At 34.5% G+C, this 19,005-nt stretch overlaps 1 long non-coding RNA gene across 1 annotated transcript in view; it reads left to right on the forward strand.

Moving 5' to 3' along the window:
- LOC131404221 (uncharacterized) overlaps positions 1-19,005 on the forward strand; it is a 162,050-nt gene that overhangs the window by 74,564 nt on the left and 68,481 nt on the right. Inside the window, exon 2 of the long non-coding RNA XR_009219756.1 lies at positions 18,336-18,425. This is a non-coding gene — a long non-coding RNA (uncharacterized LOC131404221). The remainder of the gene's footprint in view (positions 1-18,335; positions 18,426-19,005) is intronic.

The raw sequence follows: 19,005 nt of genomic DNA on the forward strand, positions 1-19,005 counted from the left end.
AAAACTTGGCCTTCTATCTGAAGAAGTGATAACATTTAAAGGAAGATTTGTGGAAGTTTCAAGAAGCAGGATGCTTATAGCAACCACTGAAACAGAGAGAATGGCTGACTGCCTGTTTTTCAAGCATCTTCTCAGTGTGGTGTTCTTGGTCTTGGTAATAAATATGCTACTAAAGTAGCGCAGATTCAGAAGCCTAACTGTCTTGGTTACTCCCAGTGGATCCAGTGCTAGTGAGTACGATATCTCATGCATGTCTCTGGGCCCTGGGGATATGGCACTAAACAAACAAACAAACAAAAAGTGGAGGAAAAGAGACAAAAATAAAGAAACAAGTAATTATCAATGGTGACAAGTACTGTGCAGAAAAATTTGGCAGAGTAAGGTGGATATGACATGCCTTAGGGATATTGCTGTTTTATAAGGTGGGTCAGGAAACCTTTCATTACTATAGCTAATTTGAGGATATAAACCAAACAGAAATCTGGGAAAGAATATGCCAGTTGGAGGGACTATCAAGAGTTTAGAGAGAGTGAGGACAGGTCACGCAGGTCCTTGCAGACCATTGTTATGACTTTGGGTTTTCCTATGAGTGAGATGGAAAGCCATGGTACAGGTGTGGGTATGTTAATAATAGTCAGTGATGGGAAAATGATCAGACAGCTCTTATGTGATGGATTTTATTTTTCCATGAAGTTTTGCAGCTGAGAACTTGTTCTGATACAACTGTGAAGCAAGGTCACCATCTGGGGATAAAAGTTGGGTGGAGGTAAGATGGTTTTAAACACTAGAAAAGAGAGAATGCTAATATCAATTGACCATTTGAACAATGAATTTAAGGGGAGCCCAGTCAGAACAGTTGTACGTGTGTGCACATCTCTGGCATATTTGTAACGGTATTTGTATTTATAACAGTTGTATTAGTTTCTTATCTGTAATAGAAATGACATTGTAGAATAATAAATGTTTTAAATTTGTTTGGTATTGGAATGTCTAAATCATAGATCAGGTTTCACTACCAGTTGGTTTCTTTGCTTACATTTTACTTCTACTTTGTGAAAATTCAACTAGTATTGATAGGTATAAGGAATGTCAAAAGCCAGAGTGGGGTTTCATTAGGTAATTGAGACTGAGAAAGCTTGATATTTGTGGGAAAGTTATAGTGTTAGTAAGAGATGTGATAATGATTGGTAATGGAATATAATCTAGATAAGAAAAAAGACAAAAAGGGGAAATGTTATAGAGCTAGTAGGTTGGAAATCTAATCAAGATCAAAGAATGGCTTGAGTGAGAGTACCAGAGTAGGTAACCAGTTCAGATAGCAGGTGGTGTCAGAGAATGGGCTATTTAATTCAAGGGTTTTGGAATGGTGCAGTTATGGGTGATGGAAATGTCAAAGATATGACTACAGAACAAGAGGCTGAAACATAGTGGAAGAAAAAAATAAAAGTGAGAAGGTTAAGAATATGAATGACCATGATATTGGATGGATCAGTGATGTGGATACTGAATTTGCCAAAATGATGTTAGGAGTAAGAGAAGGAAAGGTAAATGCTAAAGTCATCAGTACATGAAAAAATGTACCCAGAAAGGTAACAGCATGAGAGCTAGTAGATGGTAAAGTTTACTGACACAAATTCAAATTTGGAGTTTGAAGAGGAAGCCTAAGGTTTTTGGAAATGGTATTGAAGAACAAGGAGGACACCTACTAAACACTCAGGTGCTGAGATAAACGGGGTTAAAAAAAAAGTAGCCTCCACTCACGGAGACTACAGAAATAGCAATGTTATAAAGCAAGTTTTAATTAGGACAAGAAGTAACCATTCAACGAAAGATATAGAGTATGGTATAGACTGATTTTTCTTTGTCATTATCAATAGACTATTTAATGAGTTTTGTACACATATAAACCCCCTATTGAAAGTAAATTAAAAAATAAGAATTTACTTAAATATATATGTAATAAAGTAAAAACACAGAATTATAAATATTTGTAACAATTGTGATAGTTTCTTATCGATGATAGAGATGATATTGTAGGATAATAAAATATTTTAATCTTGTTGATATTGGAGAGTTTGAGACATAGGTGACCCTGCCACCAGTTGGTTTCTTTTCTTAGATTTCTTGCATTTTGCAAAAATTGAGCTAACGTTGACAAGTTATTGAGTATGCCAGAAAATTCTTTCTGATTATAACGGATAATTCGGAAGATAGACTCAGGATCTAGAGAGACTTCTTAAGGAAGCTCTTTGCAGAATTGCATTAAATGCAAAGTTGATAATGGTCTATCATGATAAAAACTTTAATGTTGAATGTTTCAGTTTGGGAGATAGAAGCAAATAAATTTGTTTTTCAGTTGCTGATGTCATTTGATTCTGGAAAGTATTCATTTAGGAAGTGAAGAAAATCATCAAGAAAACTTTCAGTGAGACTTTATATCACCAATCGGTCCTTTAATGATTTCTGACATTTGTTTCTCTAAATTAAAATTCATAAAAATTCTCAATTTAAAAAAAAGTTTTAAAAAACAATGCATATGAGAGTGTTCGGACCTAAAATAATAATTTAGTCTATTCAACATATTGAGGCATGCTACTTTATCAAGCCAATTGAAATCATGGATTGGGTCTTTGCCAGAAATAGGAGTTGTGAAGAAATGTTTCATCTCAAAACATGTGTGAACCTCTTCTTCTTTGAGTACAGGTGTGAATTTGCTGTGACTTGGACCCCTCAACCAGTACTTTACAATCAGACTCAGTAGCTATTATTTAATGATGCTCACACTTTTCATACTTATTTTCAACACTGAAATCAAGATTCTTTGTTTTCTGTGAATAAAGCAGCTTTGGATTCGCATTCAGGTGCAACCTACTTTAGTTGAGAAGCAACATCCTTGCGAGTTGCTCACACAGATGATCTATTCCATCCTTCAGGAATAATCATTAGCTAAATGAAATAAAAGAAAACATGAAAACTTTCCTTTTTTAACATGGGTTTTCAGGGATTAGAGAAGAAAAATTAATCAAGTACTTCTCTTTCATATTCGTACCACAAATGTGTCAAGAATTGATTCATACTCTGTATATCAATAGTTTTTCTGAAAATGTAATTCAAAAAATGTCTGCTATAGCATCTGTTTTATAGTTACTGTTCTCCTAATTTTTAATCATTTTTTTTAGCTGACAACCAATACTGCTGTTTGAGAAAGTGATTTGCCATTAATCCTATATGTTTTGCCTCTAGAATAGGTGTTTGTCAAGTACTGTACTTTTAATGAAAAGGGCTTGGTGCCTCACGGCACCGTTTGACAGTTTCACAATAGGTAAGGCAAAGTGAGGACTTCAAGTGAATTAATGGGCGGCTCAATAAAATGTAATTCTCAGATATTCATGATCGTACTAATGACTAGTTAGAGTACTACAGTTTGAAAAGCAACAGTTTTGGCTCTGTGGTCAGACAGATCTGAGTATAAGTTCTAGCCCTGTATGTCCATGCACGTATTAACTGGCTCCTTTAAGCTTCAGTTTTCTCATCTGCAAAATGAGTATAATACAGTGCTTACCTTGTAGGGTTGTTGCAAAATTTATTTATGAAAGTTGATTTATTCAACAATTGAGAGAAATGATGCATTCAACAAATACTTGTGCCAAAACATATTTTGGATATATAAGATTTTTAGCATAGAGCTTTATGCATCAAAGAGTTCATGAAATACTATTAGTTTTTAGCCAAGTTCATGAGACAGATGAATAAAACTAGAATCAAATTTATCTTATTTCAAAGGAAGTATAAATGTCATACGCATCACAAAACTCGCATTAACATGGCCAGTACCTTCTTTCTTGGTGTTAAACTTGGAACCCCAAATAATAGTCAGAAAGTTGATTGATAAGCAAATTGAGCAAGGAGAGTTAATTAGATGAATCAAATGTTTCTCATCACATCAAAGTAGCCTGAGGCACCATCTTCACATTAGAATAGTCTTGTGAATGGAACTTTAATTTCCTTGTCTAAGGCTTGCTCTGTCCTAAACAATATTTAGATGTGCACTGCAAAAGTTACTTTACTTTTTTTATGTGTCCTTAGCTCCCAGTGTCTCTTTATAATTAACACAGGTGTTGTTGTTTTATAGATATATTACTGCATTCTAGTCACAGTTAAATCTAGCACCTCCAGGACTAGATAGCCTGGGTTCCAGCCCCATTCAGACCACTTCTAAAGCTCTGTAATATGAAAATCTTCTCTGTTTCTCAGTTTCCTTGTCTATAAATTGGGTATAGTAATTGAACTCATTTATTTTTGTAAAAATGTTTTGTTGAACAATGAAATGTGTATAAAGTGGATAACATAGTTCCTGGCATGTAGTGTTTGATAAAGATGGCTGCTACTCATGAGATATAAAGCTTACTAGATTCCTGCTAGTTCTAAGCCATTCCGCTTCTTTCTGTTACTTCTGCTCTTTACTATGAGTATCATTTATGTGTTGAATTTATAGTTCAGCAGTCAAGTGCATTATACTTCCAGCTTGAGGAGATATCATACTTTAGCCTCTAAGAGTTAAGGCACGTTTCATAGAACTGTCACTTAATCTCAGCCAGTGGTTAAGAAGATTAGTGGCAATTTATTTTATTATGAGTTTTGTGTATTTTTTGTCTCCTCACATTAGAATCTTAGTTCCACAGGGCAAGGATCTTTGCTGATATTTCCAAGCACATAGTAGGCACTCAATAGACATTTATTGAATAAATAAATGAACGAGTGAATGAATGGGGAAAGTGGCATGAAATCAGTTTCATAGGGAGTACACATTAAAATTCCATCAGCCCTATACCTAAAGAGTGAATTTGTCTAAAAAATACCAAACGATAGATTCCTTCTCTAGGTAGTATTGATTTGATGTGGTAATGACGAAGGCTTGCCCCATTTTCCACCACATCTAGTATTTTACACGTGAAAAAACTAGGAACTTAGAACCCTTCACTGTATTGTTGCATTTTTGTTTGTAGAAAAAGAATATTTACTCCTAGATCTTTTTGTAAAATAATCATTTTACTTTGTAAGAATAATTTAATTTAAATTTAGATCAATCTTTTAGTCTGTGGAAGTGCTGGGTGTTATGATTAACAGGTGAAAAAAAATGTGTGAAATTTAATTCCCTGTCTGAGTTTTGAAATAGTCACATTGAAGGTACATGTGAGAAAAGATCAAAGTCATAGAAGGAAGTGGTCATTGATTTAATAATTCAAAAGGAGAGAGTAAAAACAGATGTAGGTATTTTACCTAAGAAAAAGCAATTCTAAATGATTGCTAAATAAGATTTATTTGAAAAGGATCATTTGCAATTTCATTTTGGTTTATATTTATTGAAATATACTGACAACAGGAGAAAAATAGCAGCGTTCTGAAATGTATAATACTGGTCTGATGATGTTATGGCAATTTTATTCCTACGACAGGATTGGGAATAACTGAGTAGGGGATTTATAACAGTTAGTTAGAAAACATGGTGAGAGATTTCTGGGAGAAATAATGACAACAGTTAAATACGGTATTGGTTTAGTATAACAGGTTATGTTCCTTCAGAATTTTATTTCTTCAGAATTTTTCTAGCATTATCTCTCACCGTATCTTTCAAAGGGCTGCTAATATAGTTACTCTGAATTACTTGCTATTTTACCAAAAATGCTTTGTCTTTTAGAGCCTTTATTCCTCTGAACATGCTGTCTCTTTTGTCTGAAATGTTCCAATATCAGAGACAAATATAAGTTCATTCATGGAGATACACAATAACCTGGGCAGAATGTATCACTCATTTCAGTTCCTTACACTTGCACGCCACATGACTCCGTGCTAGCTCTTTGCTAGGGGCTGTGGCTATAAGATGGCAATGACAGTGTTTACCTTTGTGAGGGTGTACCAGTCAGTCTTCACTCCGGGAAACAGCAGCCCTTATATTCAGTAGGTATTTCATTTCCAATAACTTAAGTTATTGACTTACCCTGTCTTCTTTGGAACACCACCGCCCATTCTTCAGTCATACTCTCCTCTTCCCTGCCTTTAAACTGAACATAGCCAGATAGCCAATCCAATATTTCCTTTCTTGAGGACATGTTGTTGTCTGCAACCACTTCTGATATAAAAACTCTGTCAGGGCACAGGACAGGAAACAGAAAGAACTCTAGGAATTCTATGCAAAAAAAGAAATTGATTATAGGGAATCAGGTACTTATAAAGTCATTGGAAATGATGGAGGAGTGAACTCTAGGCTGGGTCTTCAGAAATGATTCCCAGAAAAGTGCAGAATTTACCCTCCGGGGAGCTGTTCATTCTGCCAAGATCAGGAAGGTGGGGAATGGAGAGACTGGCCCTGGAACACTTGGGTTCAAACACACTCAGCTGTAGCTATGATTCAGAGATCAGGAATTTGGGATCATTGAAACTGCATTTCAATCCCGTGGAGCTGGTCCCTGGACACACGAATTTAAAATCGGGCTTCTGCCTCTGCCAAAACCGTATTTCAACACTTGCAAACATAAAGACTGGACACTGGAACACTGCTACATAATACTCCTTGCTTGCCTGAAGTAAATATGAAAGAAGCATAAAGATGGCTTCTACTTCATCTGCCTTCAAATTTCCTGAAAGCGCAACTTGAAGTGTGGCAGAATCTAATTTGAATCCAGAAATACACCTAAAGTCTACAAGGCATGAAGATAACACTAGAAGGAGCAGGAAAGGACTATATTCACCGCAAGGATTTTTTTACTTTTGCCTATAATGTAACCAATAATATTATTAAAGGTTGTAAAACAGAGGGTGGTACACTGTGTTATAAAAAGGCAAAGGAAGACCTCTTAATTTGGCAAGATTTCTTAGAAGACATAAACCCTAACTGAAGCATGAAAGAAGAGTGAAAATAAAGCGAGTTAAGCTAAGTATGAAAAGGGCATCCCAGAAAGAAGGAGCAGGAAAAACGTGGAACAGCTGGATACTTGTAATCTATCACCAAAACATTGGTAATTAATAGATGATAGAAGTGAGACCAGGGAGAAACATACCTAGATTAGGAAAGACTCCTGTGTCCCGCTAAGGGAGCTCGCGCTTTGTTCTGTGTACAATGGAGAGCCACCAAAGGTCTTACGTTTCAAGTAATAGAATCAGATCTGCATTATATCAACCATTCTGGTTGTAACGTGGAAAAGAGATTAAAGAGTTGGTAGGTGGGAGGAGACTAGAGGTAGGAAGAGCAATTATTACACTGTAGCAGTTTTCCGGATGAGAGACAATGAGGTTTAAACGAAGGCGTTTTTTATATACTCTGACACTTATATTTGATTTCAATTATGTGTGTATTTTTCCTCTCCAGTAGATTGTAAAATTCTCATTGAATGAAGCAGGTCTTATTAAACTTTTTGTCCTCAGGATACAGCAGAGTGATTGGCACATGATAATCTTACCAGTTAATGAGAATGACTTAAATTTGAGATTACTCAAAGAAAGTATTCACCTAAACCATGTTAAATATGGAATTAAGACAGCAACATTTTTGAATCTTACAATATTATTTTTCCTCTCTTCAACAAAATCCTAGGTGGTGGATGGAAAAGGAAATTAGTAAATTGCACAGAATTGTTATAATTCTGCTTTAAAATAGGATGTTAGCTAAAGTAATTATTGTAAATTAGCATAATTTAAGAGTAATATATTACCTTAATTTATTCATATTTTTTCCCTAAGAGTTCAAACTATTTTATAGGCTTACTATATCTGAGATTATCTGAGTGACTCTATCCTGATCTGTGCTTTGATTGAGGGCAAGTAATTTAATCTCTGCTCTTTATTAGCAAACAAGAAAATTTAAGATAATAACTTTTCATCTTTTTCATCATAAGGAAACACTGCAAGCTAATGAACTACTCATTATATAGTGTTTGAATTTTATCAACTGAAATGGAAACCTATACACCTACAAAATATTCTTGTTAACACTATAGTATCAATAAATGTATTTAGTTAGTATACTGAAAGTGACTGTTGTAATTCCTTCTTTTTGAAAAGAATTACCTGGTCATTTCTAAAAGGATGTTATCACCTATCTTCATAGCTAAGAAAATAAAATGAATAGGACTTGTGTTGCTAGGATTTTAAGAAGAAACTGAAAAATGACAGAATGTGAACGAAGATAGATGGCCGGAAGGCAAATGACAATAACCCAAGGTAAGAAAGCAAAGTGGAAGAAGAATCACATTCCTTAGAATAGTCTTCCTTATCTTTTCCTATAACAATTTAGAAACTCAGTTCAAAAACATTTTTTCCATAAAATCTTTTTTTATATGTCAACTCAAAATAATTTTATTCAATTTATAGGAACATCATCAGTTATGTTTATTTTGCAGTTATAGATTTATTCTATAAATATATTTGAGCTTTCTTATTTCTTAACTTAGACATAAGTTGCTAGAGAAGAAATTAATCTTTTTTTCTTTTGTCTTTCCACATCCACGCTTAGTTTGGTGCCACACAAGTGGTGATTCTTTAGGCAGCATCAATTTTAGATAACACAAAGGGCATTTCTAGGAAACAGATGAATTCTTTCCTTCCTTCCCTTCTCAGACACTTGGCCTTGAGCACCTGATAATGATCTGTCATCCCTTGCCTGAGACCTTCACAAGCTAGAAGCAGTATGGGGCATTCAAAACTGTGCTCTAAAGAGAATCAGAAAGCTTAAGTTTGAATCTCATGTCTATTGTTTAATATCAGCTTTACGTTATAGGCAAGTTATTAACATTTCTTGAGATTTGATATCCTTACCTGTAAGGGATAACAGTTGCTTTACAATTTTTGCAAGGGGAGATAATAATAATTACATTATTACTTATAGTTACCGTGATTGAAGTCTTATCACGTGCCTGCCTCTGTGGTAAATACTTTACACATACTGTCTTATTTACATCTCAGAAAAATTATATGAGATTCCATCTTTTTACAACTATTGTGGATGAGAAAACTGACACTATAGGTTAATTGCATTGTCACAAGTCACAGATCTAATAAGCATTAGACTTGGAACTCTAATCCAGACTAGTTTACTCCAAAGTCCATGCTTGTAACCACTATCCTGTACATAATAAAAACTCGCTAGGGCAATATAAAAATGTGAGATTTTTATGAACATTGACTCACAGCCCTGAGGAACCCTTTAGTTTGTTGTACACAAAATATATGCACTGAATTTTCTCATATTTCTTCTCAACCCCCAATTAAAAAACTGTTTGCTCTGTGTCCTGTTCCAAATTTAGAGATAATTTCTCTACATCTTCTAAGGTCACAATGGGCTAATCTGATAAACTAATTTGTGATTGGAAAAAAAGTAAAAAATGAAATAGATCTTTCAGCACCATGTAGCATATTTTTAAGCACGGTCCTAATAAGAAAATACTCCCATTTTGGTCAGTGGGGTCATTGTTAGAAATTCCAAGTAACAGGTAAAAGAAAATAGCATCATCTAATGCTGATGAAGCAGATATTTTGAGACAGTTGCAGACTAGTGATGCTATTTACATTATAATCTTTAGATAAATACTGGGGAAATTAGATATTGAGAGCTACTGCAACAGATATTTGGTAAATGAAGTTCAGCGTAACACAGCCTTATCATGGAGGAGCTCATAGTCAAGGAAAGAGAGAGGGAAAGGAGAAGACATAAGTTTACAGAAATTCAAGGGATGAATAGGGTCATGTTGCCATGAGAGCACAATAGAGAGAGATTATGGGGGAAAGCATTTGCTGAAGGGTGACATTTGAGTTAAACTTTGCTAGATAAATAGGGTTTTGCTAAGGACATTATGGAAGCTCTGTACACTTGGCATGTGCAAAGCTTTATGAGATACTCAGTGCTTAGGAGAATGGGCAATTCTTCGGATGACTCCCCAGGAGGGTTGCCAGTATTATATAGTTCCATATAGTTCAGAATCCTTTGAAAATAATTGAGTAAAAACAGAAATGGCAGAAAACGAGGTTCACATAGAATATATAGACTCTCCATACTGTCCTAAAAGGAAAATGGGACTTAATCTTAATTTTAATTAATAAAAGCAATATTCTCAAATTTGCAGTTTAGAAAGATCATCCTACCATTAATTGGGATGGAAAAACTAGAAACATGGTAAATTGTTTGTGTGCTAATTTATTAAGTGCTTACTATGTGTCATATACTATAATAGTAATTTATAACGCACACTTCTTAGATCATCACAACAAATTATCAAGTAGTGATTTTCTCCTCACGGAAAAGAAAACTGAAACCCATCAAGGTTAATTAACAGACCTATGGTCCAGTAATGGTGGGTTCAGAATCACACTCAACTCTCTTACACCAAAGACATGCTATTTTATTTTTTGACTTTTGTAAAAGCAATAATCAAGGATTTCACAATAAATGAATAAACTAAATTTACCACCTTAGGGATAGCAAAAAAGGCAGTGGATTTGAGAGATATGAATAAAATGTGAATGTAATTTGGCAATTTTCTTCACAAATAGAATTGTATAACCTCTAAAGGACCATTCTTCAAAAAAAAAATGATAACTCCATCTTCAAAAATCCGTTAGAGAACAAAATGGAATTACTTGAAAGCACTTTGATCTCAGAGATAACTTTTGAAAATCTCTGGGTTTAAAAAACAAATGGAAGGCTCAAAACTGTAAATTGTAACTGAACATAGAGGCAAGTCTTGAACATAAATTGAATAGTCAGGTCAGGAATATGATTAATCAATCTGAAGTGCAGTTTGTAAAAGACGTTAATAATGACTAATAAAAATTGTTACCAAGCACTTTCGAATATCAAGTACCCTACAAGTTTAATCATGCTGATCACCATTACAATAATACTTTTCAATTGCATAGCAGTTCTCATCTAAGGAGTTCAGAGAATTATGGAGACACTAACACATTAATGCTGACAGCATCCTGAACAGACAACAAATGTTCAATATTTACAGTGAATAGAGGAATGATCCAAACTCATATAAGACACGATGAGATCAGAACAATAGCTTCCAATTTTTTATTTCTCCTATGTATTTTTAAACTTATACTATGTCTTAAATAACGGGAAAAAACCTTCATAAAATATTGGCATGAAAAGCATCCAGTTTAGTCTATTTCCCTTAACTTTGTCCTTTTTTTCCTCTCAACTTTATCATGCAAAGATTAAAACACACAGGAAAACAAACGAATAGAATAATACACCCTTGTATATTATCTCCTTATTTGACAACTATTAACATTCTCTCTCTCTCAACATTTTCTCTCTGTCTCTCTCTCTCATGTATCTTTGCTGAGCCATTAGAAAGTAATTGCAAACATCAAAATCTTGCATCCCCCAATATTTCAGCACATATGTCTCTAAAATAAGAACATTATTTAACATAACAATGTTTTCATTAGCATACATACAGAAATTAACAGTTTTCTAATATCATGCATATTGCATTCTCTTCAGTTGTCTCAATAATGTCATATATAGTTTTGTTTTAAACCAGTACCCAATCAAGTTTCATTCATTGCACTCAGTTGTATTTCTCAAAACTTTTCTTTAATTATGATAAGACCAATAAATCTGGAATGTCCCATATTCTGAATATGTCTTATTGTTTCCTCATGATACCATTTAACTTATTTCTCTATCTACTACATTTTCTCCCAAAGAAATTACATCTAACGCTTTGATTAGATTCATGTTAATTTTTTTTTTGGTGATGAAGATTAGCCCTGAGCGAACATCTGTGCTCATCTTCCTCCACTTTATATGTGGGACGCCTGTCACAGCATGCCTTGATAAGTGATACATAGGTTCACGCCCAGGATCCGAACCTGTGAACTCGGGGCAGCCAAAGTGGAGCTTGGGAACCCTACCACTATGCCACCAGGCCAGCCCTGAGATTCAGGTTAAGTATTTTTGGCAAGAATGTTTGTAGTTGGTGCTGTGTGTTTCATCAGTAGGCACATATGTCAAGTTGCCATACTGTTATTGATACAAATTTTGATCCTGTGGCCACTGTCTGAATATCCCATTACCCATCTTTTACATAATGTATCTATTAATGCCTCCTACCTCAAAAAGAAACTAAATCCTTAGTTATTTTTCGATACCAATTTTCAGAAAAGGAATTGTTATGATAGTCACTTACAATGATGGCAAATGACTTTAACTTTCTCTTTCTATAAATAACACAATGGACACAAATATTATTGTTTATGTGATATTTCATAAGTAATTGCTATTTTCATTTTTGTTTTGATGCTCAAATTGTCTCAAATGTGGCTGGTAAAAATCTTTCAGAACTGGGTCATCTTTCTTCTTACCCCACCCCCTGCCACGAGTCCCCGAGTGCTTCTTGCTCTGGCACAGCAGTGGCCTAGGTTTTCCTTGTACTTTCCCTGAGCTAATCTTGACTCAATCATTTCTTCAATAAGGTACACGCTATATAGTATGTATGTTTTTTGCATAAGAAAGGAAGATAAATAAGAATTTTATACAGAAGTATCTTCTTACTTATTCAAAAATAAAAACTTTAAGCAAACCAAATATAAAACAATATAGTTACCTACAGAAAGGTGGGGAAAATATGGTGTAAGGTATAGTCACAGGAGCAAGACTTTGCTGAGTAAACATTTTATAAAGTTTTGACTTTTGTGCAATATATTTTATATATCTAAAAAATGAAGTTAACTAAAGGAAAAAAAAGAAAGCAAACTTAAAATTGAAAACAAGTGGGAAGAAATGAATTTAACTTTGTTTCTAATTGGTAACATAAGCGTCTTAAAACATATTTTACAAATTCTTTGCTACTCCTCCTATCAAAAGGCACAGTCTAATTACCTTCCGTTTGAACATGGGCTGGTCTTAGTGATTTGTTTATAACTAATAGAATATGGAGGAAGAGGCTAAACCATAAAAATTGTCACACCTTCCATCTGTTTCTCTGTGTCTCAGGACACACACCATAGAGGCCTGAGCCATCACATAAGTTCAGCTACTGTACTATGAGCCACCATGCTGTGAGAAAACCAAGCAACAAATGCAGAGGCCACGTGTGTGTGTCTCAGCCAACAGCTAACATCAACCACCAGAAATGAGAGTGATCGGGCCTTCATAATAATTCAGCATCCAGCTGTCTTTTGAGCCACTTTAGTTGATGCTACACGGAGAAAAGATAAATAGATTTATGGGCAAAGTAAATAATTTTTTTGTTTTGTTGTTCTTAAGCCACTAAGTTAGGTGTAGTTTATAATGCAAACATAGATAACCACATAATAATATTACAGAGAAAATAATTATTTAATGTGACTTGAATGCAGAATTCTGTACATCTTAGGAAGAATAAATTTTAAGAACGAGAAGAACCACAAGAAACTTTAAACTTTATAAATTAATGATGAAAGATATTAACTAAACAATTTTATTTTAATAGGAAATAAGGTCTTTAGTATAAGAGTAAAAAGAAATACGATGTCAAGGGCAATATTTACTGTAATATTACATCTGAATTGGACATATGAATATGAATCTACTTTATGTATATATGCCCATGCACACACACACAGATGCACACACACACACACACACTCATACACACTGCATAGAGCTCTTAACTGAGAAGATCTAGCAACAATGACATCCCAGATGTAGTGAGTATATCTAATACCCAGAAATTATACTTTAAATACAATTTCCTTCAAACCCTGTGCCTAAACCACTCAACCTACTTGTTCCTGGGCTGTTTGTACATTGGGCTCTTTCTGCTTCCCATTAAATTGTCAATGACTCTTCATTTTGCTACTAGTCAGATCCTTGCTTTCTAACTTATTTCAGGTCTGTCTGGCTTCAGATCCTATCTAACTGCATTCACTCTCTTTGGATTTGACCATGGAACTTGTTTAGGTTTTTATTCTCGATGTTTTCTAGTGCCTATGCGTGCTACTGGATATTACATGAGACTTATATGCTATACCCATGATTCTTTCCAAAATATGCAGAAATAGGCATTTTATTTCTTTATTTTGCCTACTTAGTGTCTTATGATCTTGCTCTGTTGACCAAAACTGATTGAATTAGCAATGATAATGTGGTAAAGGGAACCACCTACAGGCTAGTGCAAGAAGACCAGTAGCCTATAAGGTGACTTGATATAAGCATTCTACTCATTGGAAAAAAATCTGTAAAACATTGTCTTCAGAAATTTAGAGTTTAGGTACACAAAAAGAACACAGGCAATAAAGAAGTAGGTTAGGAGAAAACCAAGAGTTAAAGCAGAGGAAGTACATACAGAAGCAGATTTAGAATAAGTCAGAGGTAAGAGGAGCTGGGTCATGAAGTTGCTAGAGTGGGAAGAACTAGGTGTCCCCTTGACAAATGGATTGGGTCACCAGAGCTGCAGCTGAGTCAGTGAAATTACTGCTGAGCCACTACAATCATTGTTGAATCCACAATAGCAGTGGCTATTGCTTTGATTCTTCATGAGAACAGTGTGACTCCTGATATGTTTTCTTTGCTTTCTTCCATTTGTCTTTATCTACTAACAAACCATATCACTGGAAATAACCTGAATATATCTTTTTCCTTTGTGACCTGAAAGACACAAATTAAAACAGACTCCTTAATATTCTCCAGTTTTAAATACTTTCAGCTGCTGTAAGTGTCTTATGCTGCCTGTCCTCGAACTGAAAACCTGATATTAGTCTCCCCAGCTCTGGCCCTCAAATAGAGGAGACATGATATTTTCATTTATTTATTAAATATTTATTGAGGAGTTAATTATATTCCAGGAGATTTGTCCTGGGGAGGATATAATCCACGTCTACTAGGGGAAACAATTAAATTGTTATAATTAACAATATAATGTGTGTGTTTTAATAGATAACGAATTTAGGCCTCTGACGTCAACAATAAGGTAAATAATCTTTCTTTAGTGAGTCGGGAAAGGGTTGCTAATAGAAGCCATAAGATTTAGGCTTGATCTAAAGTAAGTATGTAGTACATAAGAAGTAAAAGAAACTTTTAGGCAGAGAAATATTCAGAGTAATGAAGTTGTGAAAGGAGTGTATTATTTTCGGAGAATGATGGAACACTGGCGGGTGTATATAGTTCATGTAAAGAAGTAATGACACTAGGAAAAACAGATGTCTCAAGTTATTTTAATTTGACTGGATAATAAAACTATGCTACAAAAATGCCTAAAATTTTAGGTCATTTGTACAAGAGCTACTTTGACTGTGTAGTGTTTCAGATTACTCGTTACTCAATAGCTGGCTATGTATTTAGCTAAAGTGTGTCAAAATTTTTTTTTGTGGTTAAAATCAAATGAATTGGTTCACATTAGTAGATATAATATTTTCTTATATTCTATAAATTTATAACATTATATTAAACATGTTTATTTTGAACATTATGTTTTATGACCTCTTATAGACAATTGATTTCAATTGACTATATCTGAAATAATATGTTAATGGTTTTGATTAAAAATCTCAAATGATACAGAAAAACATATTGCTACATGTGACCTTTTATGCCTTGAGGTTTTGGATGAGGATACCAGAGGAGTGGGGGTTAAATGTTTTCACATGACAAAGAGAAGTCCCAGATAGTTTATCCAGATCTGAGTGACCGCAAACTGTTTCTGAGACCTATAGCCCTGCACCCACCTCCAGGTTACATAAGGGGACAAAGAATAATCAAGAATATTGGTAGGAGAATCTCTTTGGAGAATTTGGTTGGAATGCTATGAGTTTAGGGGTATGTATCTATTTTCCCACTCCCCAACCTGGCCTTTATCTCAAAGCAAATGGGGCAAGAGGGATTTGATGAGAATGGCTCGGAGTGTATAAAATCTGTTCTCTGGAATTCAGAGGATACAGAAACATAGAACTGAGACTGGACCCTTGGTAGAAAAGTCTAAAGTCAACAAATGGTTGGAACTGCCCCTGATAGGAGAACAAGAGGGAAGGACTAAGCTTTAGGGGTTTGGCAGAAAAAATGCTGTCTTCTCATGGGCCAGACTGAATATCATGGAAGTGTTTGTGTATTTGGGCATGAATCATCTTGAATGGCCTTTACTCATAAGTTCAGGCCCGCCAGAGCCAGGGTTAGAGCTGTTAGGAGGAACAGGGAGAGGAGTTGTAGGCAACCAGCTGGATAATTGTGCCAGATAATGATGCAGGAAAAACTTTTGATGGGTGCCTCTGAAGAATTCAAAAAGTTCTGCTTAAGAATAGGCACTTCAGCAGTTAAGAATTAATATGAAGCCAGTCAAATTCAAAAAAGAGGTTGGTTCAGTTTGCCTTATTAGTTGCCAAAACTTATTACAGATCTGAAGTAATTAAGGTAGTATCAAATGGAATGGAATAGAGCTCAGAAAAGCACTAACAACAAAGTAACAATTAATGAGTTTGACTACATTAAAAATAAAAACTTCTTTTCATCAAATGACATTATAAAGAAAGCTAAAAGATAAATCAAAACAAATCACCGAATGGGAAAATATTCATAACACATATCACTGACAAAAATCCCACGATATATAATGGGTTCCTACACATTAATGAGAGAAAGAAAATCCATTGGAAAAGTGATAGACTAGTTCTACAAGCACTTGAATAATAAGGAACTTCAAATTGGTCTATAAACACATCAGATGATACTCATCTTCATTGATCATCAGGAAAACACACATTAATAATCAGGGAAGTCCACATTGAAACCACATAACATATAATTATACACTCACTACATCTACAAAACGTAAAAAGAAAATCTAATGATACTATTGTCAAGGATATGGCAAAATGGGAATTCTCATACCATGGTGGGAGCATATAGTGTTACAACTATTTTGGAAAACTAGTTTGGCATTATTTAGTAAAGTTGGATGTAAATATACCATATGGTTCAGCAACTCCCTTCCTGGGTAGGGAAACTTTTTCGCCATGCACCAGAAGGCAGGTACAAGAAGTTCATAGCCACTCATAGCCAAAATCAGAAACTATCACTAATTGATCAACAGAATGAAATAAAATGGGCTATATTAATATGACATAGACTACAGCAATGCAAATGAATGAATGACAACTGCTCACCAAAACATGCATGAATCTCATAAAAATAATGTGGAGAAAAATAAGCATAAAAATAATATATATGTTGTGATGGTGTTTAAATCAAGTTCAAAACTGGGCAAAGCTATATTGTTTAGAACACACTCATAGGCATTAACATATTAAAAGAAAAACAATCAAACAAAGAAAACATTACCACAGGAGACAAGATAGTGGTTACCCATGTGGGGAGGGAGAATGTTGCGATCTAGGAGTAAACAGAAGGCATAGCCGGCACTGCTTTTTTTTTTTTAAACTTGGGTGGTGATTATGTGAGTATTCCCTTTACAATTATATTTAAACCTTACATATATGTTTTATCTACTTTTCTGCATATATATCACAGTTAAAAATATATTGCAGTTAAAAATTTTTAAAAATCCGTAGCATATCTGGTGTTGCTGAGTTGATAAGCAAAACCCATTTCCCCTTATTTCTGGTTAACAGCTATGCTTCATTTCCCAGACCTGCTTGCCGTTAAGGATGGATGTGAAGCAGAGTTCTGGGTGGTAGGATGTGAGTGTAAGTGAGGAGCAGGATTTCATGGCTTGGTTCGTAAATATTTCCTACACGTGGTCCTCCATACTATTTCTCTCTTTCAGCTGACTGTATTGGAAACAATACCCAGCAAGACCTTCCAAGATACCATTGATGTTGGCAGAGCCACTAGCGTCCTGAATGGTCCTGTGTGGTTGTATATAAGCAGGGAATAAATGTTTATTATGTTTGAATCTTTAAATATTTTAGCCTACTCTAAGTAATATACATAATATCTCAAAATTTTCATAAAATTATAAGGAAAAACACAGAAATTTCAAGTTTGCATAGAACTATCTCTTAACGCTTAATTTTTACAGGCACTAAGGTAATTGTTGATTTTTTAATTGCCAGTAAGTAGGGGCAAGTTTCTGATTGGGTATCTTAAAACTTTGTATCTACAAATCAGGATGAATGAAACAAGGTTGAATCTGTAAAAGGTTGAACTGGTAAAGAAGCAGTAGTCACACACATTAGCTGCAATAGAGAGAAGTTTGGTCGTTTTTGTGATTTGAACAATGTTCATGTTTCTTACTATGTTCAGACATGATTAAGAATTTAAATTGCTTTTGTCCTGATCCATCATGATCACTGAGGGGACTTGTCTGATGAACTGTGAAATTGTTTATGTGCAATAGGAAAACACCAAGGCCTACCTGTGAACGTAATGAAGCTTCTAGCAACACCAAGTTCTAGCTGACAGTACCAGAGAAGCTCCTGGATGTCAGGTGGGTGCTTTTTTTTTTTACTCAAAATCATTTGACCTTTTTAAACTATGGCTGTTTATTCTTATTTTTATATTTGAAAAATCTTTATATATTCTTCATATAAGTCCTTTATCAGATATTTGATTTGCCAACAAATTTTCAGTCTGTAGCTTGTCTTTTTATCCTCTATTCTTTTATCCCTGTGCTACCCCAGGGGTAACATAGTACCCTATGTCTTTTATCCTTTTAGATAGCCAAAGTTCTTGATTTTGATAAAGTCCAATTTATCAAATTTTATTTTATCGACCATACTTTAGGTGTCATAACAAAGACAGTTTGCCTAATCCATACTCACTAATATTTTCTTCTAGAAGTTTTAGTGCTTTAATTATATTGTTTGGTTTTTAAATGATAGAAAAATCTTGTATTCTAGAATAAATTCTACTTGCTCCTAATGGATTATTATTTTTATATATTGTTGGGTTTAATTTGCCAAAATTTTGTTAAGACTATTTCATGTATGGTGATGAGGAGCATTGGTCTGTAGTTTTCTTTTCTTGTAATGTGCTAAGAAGTATTCTCTCTTCTTTTTCTAATGGAA

The sequence above is a fragment of the Diceros bicornis genome, chromosome 4 (assembly GCF_020826845.1).
Source record: "Diceros bicornis minor isolate mBicDic1 chromosome 4, mDicBic1.mat.cur, whole genome shotgun sequence".
NCBI classification, from domain to species: domain Eukaryota; kingdom Metazoa; phylum Chordata; class Mammalia; order Perissodactyla; family Rhinocerotidae; genus Diceros; species Diceros bicornis.